Source organism: Electrophorus electricus, chromosome 11 (genome assembly GCF_041902795.1).
Source record: "Electrophorus electricus isolate QZ-2024a chromosome 11, ASM4190279v1, whole genome shotgun sequence".
Classification (NCBI taxonomy): Eukaryota; Metazoa; Chordata; class Actinopteri; order Gymnotiformes; family Gymnotidae; genus Electrophorus; species Electrophorus electricus.
The window spans coordinates 4235075-4250215 of NC_137507.1; the positions used below are offsets into that span (position 1 = coordinate 4235075).

At 41.7% G+C, this 15141-nt stretch overlaps 1 protein-coding gene across 14 annotated transcripts in view; it reads left to right on the forward strand.

The window, feature by feature from the left end:
* Positions 1-15141, forward strand: part of dlgap1a (discs, large (Drosophila) homolog-associated protein 1a) — a 79537-nt gene that overhangs the window by 1869 nt on the left and 62527 nt on the right. For 11 of the 14 annotated variants that reach the window (XR_014125932.1, XR_014125931.1, XM_081722995.1 and 8 more), the window contains exon 1: positions 169-306. The exons of the other annotated variants lie outside the window; for them this stretch is intronic. The gene's annotated coding sequence lies outside the window, so the exon portion shown is untranslated. Of the gene's footprint in view, positions 1-168; positions 307-15141 lie in introns of those variants that run through there. 14 annotated transcript variants of the gene reach the window in all.

Here is a 15141-nt window from a genome sequence, read left to right on the forward strand (position 1 = left end):
TTAACCTATGAGCCCCGTTTACACAGACCATAAGTCATTTTTCATCTTAGGATGCATTCGTTGAGGTTAAACGGCCGCTCCATTCACTCCGACGTCCGATCCGCTCCGCGTTTTCCGACACGCTATTCTGAACCGAGGACCATATTCGTATCTCCGCTGCAGCAACAGCGCGCTGTCAGGTGCGCAGGGGAACGGCTCGACTCTCGTATCTCAAGCAGCCCTCCTCCGTCCACAGCGCTTTTCTTGTTCTGGTCGGTACTGCTCACTATTTCAGGAATATGAACTGTGATTAATACCGAATCCGAGGTAAGCCTTTATTCTTCCTCTGAGCTTTTGCAGTTGATCCACAATAGCACAGAATGGTTCTATATGGGTCTATATTGCAAATTACCTTAATTGCTGAGGCAAAACCGCGCCATTCATATTGCACTGAATTCTTTCAGATACGAGAAGACCACATTGACTAGAAAATGCATCTGTACTGTCTCCCGATCGATGTTTTACATTGGTCAAGACTTAAATGTTATGACATCGCGTTCCGTCAGCACTGCCTCTTTATCGCCAGGCTGGTACATTACGCCTGACGTATAACAAAGACCGGCTTGCTAGCAATTTGTATCGACTTTCGTGCTGCCAGTGATGTAAACCTGCGCATTAAACGATAATCAAATTTATCTTATTGAGCTTATCAGAATCAATAGAGTCGCACCACCTACGCCACAGTGTGAAACGGGAATATGCAGGCAGTAATAGGCATCTATCAGTCTAATGAATTAAAACTGGAAGCCCTTTACCCCAGCGCACTGGTCTCTTGGTTTATTGGTTGTTTCCAGGAGAATTATGTGGCTTATACGTCCGTGCTTCTGCTGATACCCGGTAGCCTATATCTCACTGGGATTCATGACTGAATTCCAATGTATCCTACTTACTATACGTGACTTTCCGTCTGGTGAGATCAATCCCTGTGCGCATTCGCAAGATGCGCACGTGCTTATATCTCTTTCTACCCCGAAAAAGTGTCTCCATTATTGCATGAGTTGCTGTCCTTTCAGAATTTGTTTGTCTGTGTATACGTGTCTCCATTATTGCATGAGTTGCTGTCCTTTCAGAATTTGTTTGTCTGTGTATACAGAAACAAGAAAGTACACGAAGTCCAGTCTGATATCAGACTTGGTGGAGGGTGACAGGGACCCACTTTAATTTCTTGTCATCAGTCATCACAACCTGTTTCCATGGTCGCGACCTGGTGACATTTCTGTCCTCTTGGGGTTCACCACAACCGTATGAGGAGAAGCCTCACCACCCAGTTCGGACTGAATCGTAGTAATTGCTCTTTCTGTACAGTGCAGTTCTTTTAATTTTCCTACAGTATAAAAGCTCTCTCTGGGCTTCAGGATGCATGCGAGAGCACCCACCTGGTAAGGCAGGTGCGCAAGGTGGTTGCAGCAGCAAGATCGTGGGTTTCATTTCCAAGGGGTATGCATGCCGTCATTCTGAGAAATATACGCAAGCCACTCTGCAGAAGAACATGTACCAATGCAACTGTGATGTGTTCCTGTAGCTCAGCTGGTGCATCAAACACCCCAAGGTGCCAGCAACACCAAAGTCATGGGGGAAGTGCACTTCCTGTCATACTCATAAATATGTTAGTTGCTCTGGATAAGAGTATCTGCCAGTGCTGGTAATAGACTCATAAAGCAGTGGTAGCCAAAAGAAATGGCATAACTATTATTATTATTATTATTATAACCTGTTTCCCAGTACAGAAAAGCACCTTGTCAGTGTATCGCTCCAGGCCCTGTGCTTGTTGTGATAGAGACCTGACAAGCTTTCCATGCCTTGCTCTGGGACTGGGGGAAGATGGTTTACCTCCTCTTAAATAGAGTGATACAACCAATCCTGGCCATGTGTTTCGTTTAGGCACATTTAGCTGTCCTACAGTACAGTGCAAGGGGCAGTGTGAAAAGATATAGTTATTGGATATACACATCAAGGAGGAGGCATGCTTTAGCCACACCCTATATCCATGGTAGCTATCAGAGGACAGAGGAGATTGTGGGTAGTAGGTAGTAACTAGCAATGGCATACATTGGGAGAGAATTGTTCAGAGTTGAGTGAAGGACAGAAGGAAAGAGAGATAAGATGAGGGAGAGAAAACTTCAGAGTGTTGTCTAGAGTCTTCTGCTATCTCTTCAGTTTTGAATGTTGAAATTAAGGCATCATGAACCAATGTATCTGTGGTTTAAACACGAGTCACTAAAATTGGAAGAAGTATAAGCTGTGAAAAAGGACCTTGTCAAAAAGGATAAGCTCATATGCAGTGTAAACTGATACCACAGTCCAATACCAGTATCAGTCCTGATGTCTCCATAAAGTGATCTATCGGGCAAGCTCAGCTGTGCAGTATACAGATAGCTGTTTGTTTCAGCCAGGCACAGCAACCTGGAGAAACTAGCAGAGAGCAACTACCGAGCTTGGCTGTATCCCTTTCCAGCACCACATCTGCTGCATTACTTGGAACTACAAATGAAATTATCCCATTAGGAATGAAATGATTCCATTAGGAATTAAATGATCCCATTATGTTCTATAAAGCTCAATTAAAGACAATAACCAGTTTAATAAAATATACCTTGGGGCAGCTAGGATCCCCTGACCATGACCTCTTTGTTGATGCAAAGTCCAACCTCGTTTTTATGAAGCTTCTTTGAATTTCATAGCTTGAGTTTGAATCCATTAAAAACTATTTAGTCATGCAAAAATGGAAGGATGTGAGAGGTGGGATGACCAGGGACACAGCCAGCATGTGTGTGACAGAGCGATGCTCCAAGCCAGTCAGTTTAATGCTATCTGACTGTCGATTTGGTCAGCTCCGTTCTCATGACTCAACGGAGATGACACACTTTCATAGCGCATTACTGTCATGTGGACCGAAGAGGCCCCTCTCTATTATGACTTGCGACCTCTTCAGAGCAATTTAAATGCCCCGCAAGCTTTTACCGCATACACACACCTTTACTCATGTTTTTAACAAGAACAAATTTCTGTCTGGGCCATATTGCAAGAGGAGTATCAAAATGGCTCAATGGACAGTCCTCTTGCATGTTACTTATACACTTGAATTAAGAGCCCTGCTTCACAGCAATCTGTGATGGAATTAATGTCAAATTATATCAAATCCCGTTGTCTATTAATGGCAGTGCTCTCACAGTTTGATTCTGCTGGTAATCTAATTTTTTTTTCTTTTAAAAAAGTTTAGTCATTTAAAGTACTAACGGTCCTTAGGTGTATGAGGTTGGTGTTAGTCCTGCCTGTAGATGCACCTGGAACAGGTAATAGTGGGGGGCATGCATGCCAGTGAAGGGCTCCATATATGTGCATCTTCGTGAGCCTTTGCAGAAGTCCTGCCTGTCTCTGGGGAACAGGTGGTATTTATGCTACTCAAGGTGGGAGGATGATTCACAAAAAAAAAAAATGCTGCTCTCGGTATAGCAGTGGTTGCATCATGAAAGCACCCATGATTCACCGCAGCTAGCTCAACTGATCTGTGTATCAGAGCTGACTATACAAGGCAAAGTATGGGATTATAAAGTCCTTTTGGTTTGCCACATTGGTAATATGTTGGTAATATGTTTTGAGACACTATAGTCTATTTGGTACTAGAACTGTGCTCGAGTAAGTGGGATGTTGCAAAAAGACACTGGACGAAATGACACGGAGCTAATAGTCTGGCCTATCAACACAGGGGACCTCCACCTAAGTGATATCCACTCTACTGATAAAGCCTCCAGCAGGGCCCCCCACAGGTTTTTTCCTGGTCTCTCTTTCTCTCTCTTAAACACGCACACACACACACACACACACACACACACACACACACACACACACACACACACACAGACTCATGCATTTCATTGATCTGCTCTCTAAGCCTCCCAAATCACCAACAGGTCAACAAGCCTCAAATGGCAACAGCCCTGCATCTATAGTGCTACTGCCACCCAGACAGCAGTATATATGTACCTCCCAAGGCTGTAGCCAGAGAGTTGCAAGCATGATGTAATTGCTTTTGCTCTGTTTTATAGCCCTCCAACTGTTTTCACTTCTCAGTGCAGCCAGTGATGCAGTCTAAGGATGCCACAGAGAGCTTCAACAAAGCAGTTCTTTCATTTGACAAACAAATGTCTCAAAAATAGAACTTCTGCTAGATGTTTGATCTAGAGGAAGGTGACATTCTAACTCCATGATGGCAGCATTAGTTGGATCTGGGATGGCTGTGCATTACCCTTGATTTGATTTAGAGAAATGTTCGTCTACCACATTCGTCAGCCCCTTGGTCTCCAGCGCTCTGCCCAGATATGCTTGGGCTGCCATTACCACACCTGTACTTTTACCTTCCCCAAACAGCCTGCTACACCTACCAGAATCATAGCTCAGAGTGACCCCCAGGCAAGAAAGGCTAATGTCCACACACTCCAAAACACTGCTAAAGAGGCAGAGACCTCAGAGACAGCACCCAGCCTCTAATTACAGGAGCTCCACACATGCTTCCTGCATCGGCTGCAGTGCGTTTCATGGTTGAGCGAAGCCGTGCGGTGAGAAATTACGATTCTCTCTGTGCCAGGTCTGCTTGCGTCGCACAACGCACCAAGCGACTTGGCTCAACTGACAACCCCACGCCTTTATTACCGACAGAGTTGGGGGGGGGGGGGGATGTCCTGTTGCCACAGCTACGGGCCCACACGCTTACAGCAGAAATGACGGTGGGTGGCACCAACAGAACAGCTCGCACAGTTTTTCTCCCTGTGAGAAACTGAAAGCTGGCCGGAAAGCCTGAGAGATTGCCTTAATATTGCCCTGATTTTACGAGGGCGACTGTCTTTGTGAGGAAGGTGCTTCTTGGCCAGAGAGATCTCTTGCTGAAGAGATAAGGGTTTCTATAATGTATCTAGAGGAGAGAACCACACTTCAGCCATCTTTTTGAATCACACAATATGCAAACATGTTCCATATTTCTAGGAACATGAAACCTAATCCTTTTGACTTGTGATTAGTTTCGAGACTGTGGGTGTAAGATGAAACAGACATACACACACCGGCTATCTGACTGGTAACCACACCACAGTGTCAAAGCAACTGTCTAACCTGAAGAATAACTTTCATTTGAAACACATGTCTTAGATCATACATGCAGAGTGCTTATGGGTGATTAAATACTGTGTTGGTACAAGTTTATGCACACTCCACACTTTTCTGTAAAATTGTACAATATGCATTTCATTAATATTTTTTTAGATTTTCAGTTGTAAGTGTCCTATATCCAGCTCATCACATGGACAGCCACTAGACAAAAAAACAGAAGTCAGTCCTAGCCACCAGTACCACCTGCAAGCATTGCCATCACATCTGCAGACAAGATGCCATCATCAGCTTTCACTAGGCAGATCCCATACCAGCCATGATTCAGTTTCGCTTCAGGATTCCTTAAAGCTCTATTGGGAGAATTCTTATTTTGAAGTAAATAATTGTACTAAGATGTAGAAAGAAAAAAAAAAACAAAAACAAGCCCAGGAGCAGCACAGCCTGGCCAGTACAGAAGTCATGCTGATGGACTGTTGCCTGGAAACAACCCTATTACAGAATTAATCACCAGCACCTTCAAATCTGCAGGGTAGTGTGCTTTGCTAATCATGAATCTTTATTAATAATAATTTTATAAAAGATAAGATTTAGTTTTTTTGCTACCACATGCTGAGATCACAAAGCTTAACTAGGTGTTTTATTTATAAGTAGCTGGTGTGCATGCATTTGGGCTGACTCACAAAGAAGCGAAAAAAAACAGGTGAGTTAAACCTAGGAAAGCAGACTGATCCAAGGTCAGTGGTAGTACTCACATTTCATGGATGAGAGGTGCAGTGCAAAAATGGTTCAGATTTGAAATTCAGCTGCTGGTTCAAAATCTAAATGAACCTATAGTAAAACCTGCACAATGCCTTCACATATTGGCCCAACCTCAATAACCGGCTATACAAAAGACTAGGCGGCACTATCATGTATAACTCCTGTAGCTCAGCTTTTAGTGTGAGGTGCTAGAAATATCAAGGGGGTTCATTTCCCAGGGGGAACACATACTGAATATATAAGTACTTTCACTCTGAGAGTGAAATGTTTGTAAGTGAATGTTTAAAAAAGGCCTTTGTACTACTGTGCACAACTAAAAAAGCTAAGGGCTGTTAATTATAGTGGTAATGACTGGGAGTCTTTGCTCGCTGTTACTATTTGTGGTCAAACTGTTCCTTCAACTCTGCCACCCGGCCATGGGCTTGGCAATATAGAGGTGGTGCTTTCTTCCTCCCCACTCCTCACACCATCCATCAGTCCTGCTGGAAAGTGTCTGGAGAGCCTTGCTGTTAAGAAGAGCCCTGGCCCGTTGTCAGAGGTGCGTCTTCGCCCGCTCTCTGGTTGACTGCCAGCTTGCCTTTCTCCATGAGGTGTCTCGGTTATTGTTTATTTATTTTTCACCACTGGCTATTTTAGGAGATGAAACCCCATTCCATTAACTTACATTTGATCGCTTGTGGCATCAAGGCGGTATCAGGAAGACACCTGTTTGTGTGGAGCTTGTCTCATTATCTTTCTTTTCACTGAGGGCAATGGTAAGGCTTCTGACCTATAGGTCTTCCTTATTGCTCTGTTGGATGGGGTAAGTCTTAGAACTGTTCTAATATTTCATAATAAATAAATTCATTAATAAGAAACATTTCTATAAATTGTATGTGATTTTATGGAGAAAACAACTCAGCTTCAACTTAGGTGGTCTGTCCGCAAGATATGACAGGGCTAGGCCATTAAGATATTCTGAAATATCTTATAAATATGTATATATGTCTTGAAACGATATCTTTTTATACAGCTGTTTCGTTTCACCGCCTAGCACATTTCAATGAAATGTAGCTAGCAAGCTTCCAGGGACTTGCATGCTGCGTTCAGTTTGTAGAGAAGAGAGGCAGCCTACGTTAGCCAAATATGTCATTTCATGTAGATCCAGCCTGCTTCAAATTATTATTGTAATATTGTAAGTTTTATCAATACGTAAATGTGTTGGGGCACAGATGTATTTCTAGCTACACGTTAATTGTATTTATTTCGATTATTATATTGGTTACTTTCGAGAATGAGTTATGTTCTACACTTATCTTGCTAGCTAAATGAGCTATTCGTCAGAAGATCTTGAAGATATTGATTTATAGGTACACTGGCGTGTTAACTTCACACCAGCCTGGCCGCTGTTCCTCCAGTTACTGCAAATATGACTGCGGAACACTAGAGGGAGCCAGCGAGCAAAGCCTCAGCGAATGGGGATGAATGCGGCCAAACGTAGCATTAAACATGGCATAACGCCAACGTTAGCTCACCAACCAATCAAAATTAACCGACGAAAGCATCGTTTGCAGATAGCGATGCATTTGGAGTAATACTTTAAATCAAGTGAATGGGTTTGAGCTTGTACCGTGACTTGGTTGCGTTTGTAGCTATATGGCTACTTGCTGAATCTTGACCATTACGTATTTTATTTACATGAAATCATGTTCCCAGTGTGGCTGACGTTAGCTACTTTTTCTTACATCTCAACTTTTTCACTTTGGCCTTGCAAAGGATTTCAGCTCCCTTAAAAGTATTCAGATTTGTCTCGAGTACAAATAAGCTAGCTTTTTTTGCAAATCAGTATGCTCAAATGTTCAAAGTCAAAGTTGATTATTTGTCAGCAGATTTGTATTTACTTATTGGGTTTTTTTTTTTTTTTTTATTAATAGCTGAAAAAATGCTGCTTGCATTATAATTCCACCCTTTTAGATTAGCCATCGGCAGGGCCTGGGAATTGTATTAATACTGAAAGACATGCAGTTGGTCATATAGTGCAGGGACATACTGCAAGACAACCTGCTTTAGTCTGTTAAAAAACTAAAGCATGTGCTGTAAAAAAAACTTCACCTTTCTACAGGATATTAATCACAAGCACAAGGAAAATCAACACAGGCATGGTCAAGAATCTGTGGTACCGTTTGGAAAAAACTGAACAAACTCAGTCTCAAACGTTGTGCAAAGCTGGTACGAACGTACCCCAGCAGACTTAAGGCTGTTATTGCAGCCAAAAGTGGTTCTAATGTGTAAATGCATCCCCACAACGTGATGATGCCACCACCACACTGAGATGTTTAGAGCATTTAGAATTTTGGCCAGAAACCTTCATTTTGGTCTCATTTGACCACAGCACCTCTCATACTGTCTAGCCAGCTCCAACCTTGCTTTGTTGTGATTTTTCTTCACTGTTGGCTTCTTTCTAGCTACCCTACACTTGCATGCAGAAGTCTTGATATTGCTGACTAGCGCAGATTAACTCCAGTTTGAGCCACTGATCTCTGTAGCTTCTCCAAAGGTATTGGCCTCTTTGTGGCTTCCCTCACAAGTCCCCATCTTCCTCTAAGTTTTGGGGGATGCCCTTGTCTAGACAGGGCCTGGGTGGAATGATGTAGCTTCCATTTCCTCACAGCTGATCCAGCAGCGCTCACTAAGATATCCAAACACTTTGGATGTTATTTTGTAGCCTTCTGTATCTTGTGCATGTCTATAACTTTCTTCTTAGAATGCTCTTTGATGTTTATTTTCACACCTTTCCTTCAGATTCAAACTCTGAGCAGTACCTGCGTTAAGGTGGTGTTTTATCTAAAAAAAGTGAACTTTTAAAGTGATTCACAGGTCAGATGTGGGCCAGCGGTGTCCATGTTAGGGCAGTATCTTTCAGATGTATAAACCTGGAGCTTTACAGCGCAGGAGTTGAATACATTAAAGAAGATTTCAAGGAGTAACCTCAATGCATTATAGTGAAAAATGTAGAAGTAGTAGAAATTTCAGTGTACTACTCAAGGCTTCCAAAGAAACAGAACATTTCAGACAGTCCTTCATCAAATTTGTGCATGCAAAGTGTGTGTCTGTGTGTCTGCAGAACAAAGTCGATAATAAGATGCAAATAAAATAGCACATTATTAGACATGCCAGTCTTCCATGACAGTGATAGGGGGATCTTGTGCAGAATTGCAAATGTGCCAAAATGGTTTTGCTTTGGCATTTTCCTTTGCAGCTAAACATTTTTTCAAGACATCTCTTTGGTCACTCTTGGATACTTTTTTTTTTTCTTCTTGGTTGGAGCACAAAGTTAGAAGCCTTTCCTGGCCCACATGAAGTGGGTTTATTCTGCCACTGTTGGACATCTGTGTCAAAGCACACGCTGGAAATCATGACCCACTGGACGTGGCTGCAGAGATACAGTGGAAGAGGCTGTTCCTGGCCAGCGTGTTGAGGATCTGGGCTCAGTGCAGTGCAGGGACTCTTTTATTTGCAAGCTGCTGCGTCTGAATGGTAGTGTGAAACCAGTCGACGTGCTCGCCCGAGGGGGAATATCTAACCAGGAGAGAGAATGAACTCTCCAGATGAACAAATTTGTGCAGAGAGACTTCCTGCCTTTCACTATCTTGAAGGATCAGTGCAATTTCATGTGCTTTTAGAGAAGGAAAACAGACTGCTTTGTCCTTTAGAGGAAATTGGTCCTGCAGGTTTTGAGCGCCTCTGTTTAACTACTGTGTGAGATAGTTAGCTTTCTCTGGCAGGGTTAAAGAGTGGGTGAGTATTCTGGCTATTTTCAGAGATGCAGTAATGTCATATTAACATTTTCTCTAGCTTCCCAGCCTTCCTTTCTGTATCTTCAAAAGAACACTGTGCAAAAGTCAAGGAACTAACAATATATATTTTTTTTAATCCCACACTTGATTATTAGAAGGCACACTCTTTTAAAGGGCAAGAATCTCATTAAAGCAGTTGTACACATGCTTTAATTAATTGTGTTGCAGCTTGTCAAATCCCAAGTCTTAGCAGTCTTCACTCTTCTTTCTACACTGGAGCATCTGTGGCTAATTATTTAATTGGCAAGCAATGCCATTGCTATCCTCGCCTGGCGATGTTGATAAGACAAAGTGCATTATATTTCTATCCATCAGGGGACTGAAGTCTGTTGACCAGAGAGCCCTTCATGCCTTGCATGCATCAGCAGCCGGGTACCCGTGAACTGGGTGTGCCGGTTGCGGCTTTGGCTGTTCTTTCTCTCTGCTTCATAACAAGTTTATGCAGGGCCACCCTGGGAGCAGTAATTAGTGTGCACAGCACAACATAGAGGACAACGGGCAGAAGCAACAGCAGGGAACCTGTCCACATTAAGATCTCCAGACTCCTTTGATTTGAGCACTTTAATTATCCCTGAGTGTATCCGTGGTAGAATATGAGTCTTCTTTTTGCTACATTTTAAAGTAAGTTAAGAAATGGTTCGTATTATCCTTTTTTTGCCTTTCAGAGTTTCACCTCAAGAGAAGTTGATATGCCTTTAAAAAAACAGTTGTAAACAGTGCATTTAAAGCCCAGCAAGGATCAAGTTCCTTTAAATAAGAAAATGTAAGGTACAATAGCGTGTAAAACTGATGTAACATAGATCCTTTCCCCATTTTATGCATCACAAAGTAAAATTACAGTGTGACCACAAACATCACCTAACGCATCTTATACCATAATGGTATAAAATCTGAAACTTTGTTGGTACAAATAGTTATCCATAAACTCCAAACGCATAAACAAAGAACGCTTGCTAACAATAAGAATTTAATTTTGTTGGCCTGTATACATTGATACATTACAGGAAAGGTCACTCGCAAACATAGAAACGGGAAAGGTTGACAATTCCATTATGCTGGTGTGTGATGTCACTCGTGAGGAGTGACAGTCTTCGTTCTCTGCTATCATGGTATCCCAGAGTTTTGCTTTCATCCCTGGAAATTCTGATCTATATAATTATTTTTTAGTACTCTGCTTACCACATCATGAGCTGGAGAGTTGAGGATTAAACCGTTTAATCATTTTAGTTGCTTACGCTATCATGCATGAAACCTCTTTTGAGGTTAAGCTGTAATAAATACAGTGTTCGCATGTACACTAACAATGTTCTTGATTGACTTTTGTTGCAAATAGATTTTAATGTGAAGGGATTAGTGATAGATTAGTGATAACGATCCCTCAAGGTTTAGCCTGGTCATTTCTCAATCCAGCACTGCTGCAGAGTTTCAGTTTTAATATTTTTTCAAGACAACATTGTTGTACTCATGCAAGTAAACCAATTGGAATGTTTGTTTTTCACACAGATGCAGAGTCTGACTACATTACATATTACATATTTATGGGACAGTTATTACTTTAATGTATTTTTTATCCTGTTTTTTATAGCATGTGAAAATGGAAATCATTTGAACTAACATGACCAGTGTTTAACTTGTTACTGCCATAATAGTGAGCCAGATCACTAAAATGAAACATAGATCTACAGTTTATAGACATTTAGAAAGGGAGTAGCAGTGAAGAAATATTCTAGTTAACAGAGCTTTGGGGTTTTGAGTGGTCACTATGGAGTGAGCGAGTCAGAAAGTGACTGTGTCTCCTCAGTTGAGAAAGTCTAGACGTCCTTATCATAAATTACCTTCATCTTCCAAAGTTCTTTTACTTAACTATTTCAAGGCAATTTCATTGAACTATGTTCTAATCGAGCACATCGAGCAGCCTCTGTCTCCAGCCTATGGTATTTAATGTCATAGGCCTATAACAGTATTCCTTATAGATGTCACCCACAGCTTTGCTCGTGGTTCTTAATGAGACATGTGGTGAGATAAATGACCCCTGCTCCAGGCTCTGCTACAATGACATACTTTGTCGGCTGTTCCCAAGCGCTGGCTAGAGTGTGGCTCTGGATCTGGGTTGCCATGTGTAGGAAAAATGGGTGTTGTCTCTTTTATTCATTTATCATCAGGCCCCATGAGCAATGCTCGTGTTAAACACCCCTTAGTATTACATAAAGACTTCAGCTTTCAGCCTGCAAAACCTGCATCGGTTCTGAGCTCAAGTCACCTATATTCATGAACTTGCATGCAATAATAAACACGATTAACAACAAATAAAAAAACAGTAGACAGATAACCCTGGCATGTACAGTACCTTTCATATGTGAAGTACAATTTAGATCACCGTATGCAGATGACAAATTAGGGTGAAACAGTAAAGAATAAAACTCTACAATCATTTAAATGCCAGTTGACTAAAATAATATGGGTAAACATATGTAACACACAATACATGTGAAAGTATACAGATAAATGAGTGCAGCAATATACTGTACCGAACCTGTGTGTAAGCGTGTGCCAGACATGATGATCTGTACAGTATCTACTCATTGTACTACAGCATGACAACACCAGGATGGTTTCAGCACCATGGACAGAGCATCATTTCTTTAAAGGTGCCATAGAATGGCAAACTCTGTTTTTCTTGGCATATTTGAATAATGAAAATGTACTTAAATGGAATGACATGCTTCTCGTATCCTCCTTCCAATGCAAATAAAAAGGAAAAGAAGGTCAATTCCAACATCCTTAATCATTTTGTAACAGCCTCGACTCATTAATATTTATGCACCCAAAAGTTACATACACCAGCCCACGTTCTAGCCCTGGCAATATTAATATGGATCTGCACAGCCAAAACTTCAACAGTTCTGCAGGTATTATGGTGAATGCAACAATGACAGTGGAGCAAGAGCATGGAAAATTGCAGACTATATACAGAAATGTACCCTTCCTGGCTGTGAAGGGGATGTCAATACTTTTCATCCCTTGCCCCAGGAAACGAACTGTTGACATTCATATTTAACAGGATCACAGATAACTTTAATTCATCTGCTTTGCTCTGTTTCTTAAACCTTGGATAATATCATTACGGCTTCGCCTAGCACTGAAGAGAGGGGCAGTTCCAACTTTATTGGCATCACAAACACAATCGCAACCCATAAGTAGCTAGCCATGCTGCGTAATTTTATCCACTTTTTGCCTGTTGAAGCCAGATCATCTTAAACTGAACGTTTCATGTAGGCTGCCAAACCAGTGTGCCTGGTGGGGCATCCTAGGGAGCACAGCTATCCTCGAAAATACTGGATGCCTAAATGCTTCATGGTTCAACTCTCACAGTTGTAGCCATTTATTCTGACATGCTGATTCTGTGTAAGCCAGCATGTTGCCTAGCTGCAAACCAGCCAATCAGAGCAAGACTCACAAAATTATTCATGAGCTTACTAAAAAAGGTAAAAGAGCTTGTTTCATTCTAGGGCCAAAATACAGGCTTGTACATGAGTGTATAAAACTGGATATAGGCATTTTTTGCCTCGGCCAAAGTCACATACCTTCTATGTGGACATGAGAAAACAATTGAAAATACCAAATAAATGCATTCTGTGGCACCTTTTACAACCAAGGGAAGCTTCTGCCCCTCACTGATTTGTGTAAATAGATGGTAAACTAAAGCCTTTGTCAGTCCGATCTCCTCTATTCAAGAGTAACACATCATTTTCAATTGAGCAGAGATATTAATAAAATACAACTATAAATGTTCATTGGCCTCATGAGAGACATTTTCATCCTGTAGTTGATGGTTGGTCTTTAAAAGATTCCATTTGTTTTAAAGGACAGTATGAAAAATGTTTTAAGGTCATTTGTTGTATGTGCCAGTGAAAGAGCTTTCATCTCTTTAATCATATAAAATTCTTGCCAATAAACGGAATCAACAGACTTCTCATACACTGGAAGACCCACACTGTGTTTCCACAATAACAGATTTGACTGCCCATAGAAACATTATCTAACTCCAGATGCCAGGTGTACTTTCTTCCATCCTCTGTATCAGCAAATCTTTCATGAGACAAAATTGGGAAAACAAATAAATACACCCCACCCATCCCACCTTTTAAAAACCACAGAGCAGATTCTCCCTTCAGTGCCGACTGGAGCTCGCCGTGGGCCATGATGCCTGGACTTGAGAGGACTGCTTATGCCATTCCGCCTGAACGCCTTGCCTCGTGTCGTCCAGCCGTGGGCGGGAATATTAGAAATGACAGGGTGTTCATCGCAGAATGTTAATGAAGTCAACGGAGCAATTCACTGCCCTACAGAACATTTTAAAAGTCTTGCACCCACACAAATGCTGCAGCTGTGTCATCGCTTTGGAATTAGAAATACTTGTTGCACAGTGACACACGTTGTTAATGTAATGCTATTAATGATTCAGTCGCATGTCATTGTTGAAGGGGAACATTGCTCATTCCTAACATGAGTTTTGGAGCTAATGGAGTTACAATTGTCTTTGTTGCAGCAAATTAAACACAGGAGGAGTCACACATGGTCCTGAGTGGAGGGTATTTGTAGTGACTGGCTGATCCTGAGCATTCAAGCACTGGTATCACTGCACATACACAGAATCACTAGAATTCACATGGCATTCCACCCAAAAATCATAGAATGATCATAAAACAAGTGACAACTTTATAACCATGAAGTTAGATTGGAGGATTGAAGTTGTTTCTAGAAGTTCTGTTACGAGATTTATTTGTAAGCTCTGTTTTCTGGTCTTTGGCTGTTAATTGTGAAGGGTTTGCATAGAGAAGACTGAACTAGCATATTGCTGATTCTGACTGTATATTTATGTGCCACCTTTTTTTGGAGCTGAGGGTCTAGAGTGCAGACAGTACCTGCAGGGATTTCCCCCATCCTGAGCTATCACCTTTTGGTTATGTGTTATTATAGCTGAAACCTGTGTGTGTGTGTGTGTGTGTGTGTGTGTGTTTATACTGTAATCCTTGAGGGTGTTCCATTTATGGATTGGATGTATTTTTTTCCTTTCTTTCCTTATGAGCCTTCTCTCCACAAAGCATACCACCTGAGGTCCTTAGCATTTTAACATAGCATAACATACAAGAGCTATTATAAAACTATCTGTGTCAGACTTCTTTGACTTACTGTGCGGTATTTGACACGGAGCTAAAAATCAATAAAGGGCAGAAGTGAGTCATTTTTTCAGTCAGTTCTTTATAAACCTTCTTGGATGTCCACACTGGAGGTCCGAGCAGTCCTTGGGGATACGTGTGAGCGATATGGGGCAGTCACCCCACCTGACCACACCAGGGATACAGAGGACTGTCCCTCAGATGTATGGGGTTGGAGCAGACAC